Source organism: Chrysochloris asiatica, unplaced genomic scaffold, assembly GCF_000296735.1.
Source record: "Chrysochloris asiatica unplaced genomic scaffold, ChrAsi1.0 scaffold00332, whole genome shotgun sequence".
In the NCBI taxonomy this organism is placed as follows: Eukaryota; Metazoa; Chordata; class Mammalia; order Afrosoricida; family Chrysochloridae; genus Chrysochloris; species Chrysochloris asiatica.
This window is the reverse complement of record NW_006408850.1, coordinates 1,769-2,018: the sequence shown is the minus strand read 5'-3', so window position 1 is coordinate 2,018 and position 250 is coordinate 1,769.

Sequence of the window (250 nt, the reverse complement as noted above, 5' to 3'; positions counted from 1 at the left end):
GAGCTGATCTTTGAAATTTTCTGTTCAGCTCTTGGACCTCTTCAATTCTTCTATTTACTTTAGCTTCTCTACACTGGAGAGCAAGTTTCAGAGTCTCCTCTGACATCCATTTTGACCTTTTCCTTCATTCTTGTCTTCTTAATGACTTTTTGGTCTCTTCATGTATGATGTTCTTGATGTCATCCCACAATTCTTCTGGTCTTCGGTATTTAGTATTTAATGCATCAAACTGTTCTTCAGATGATCTAGC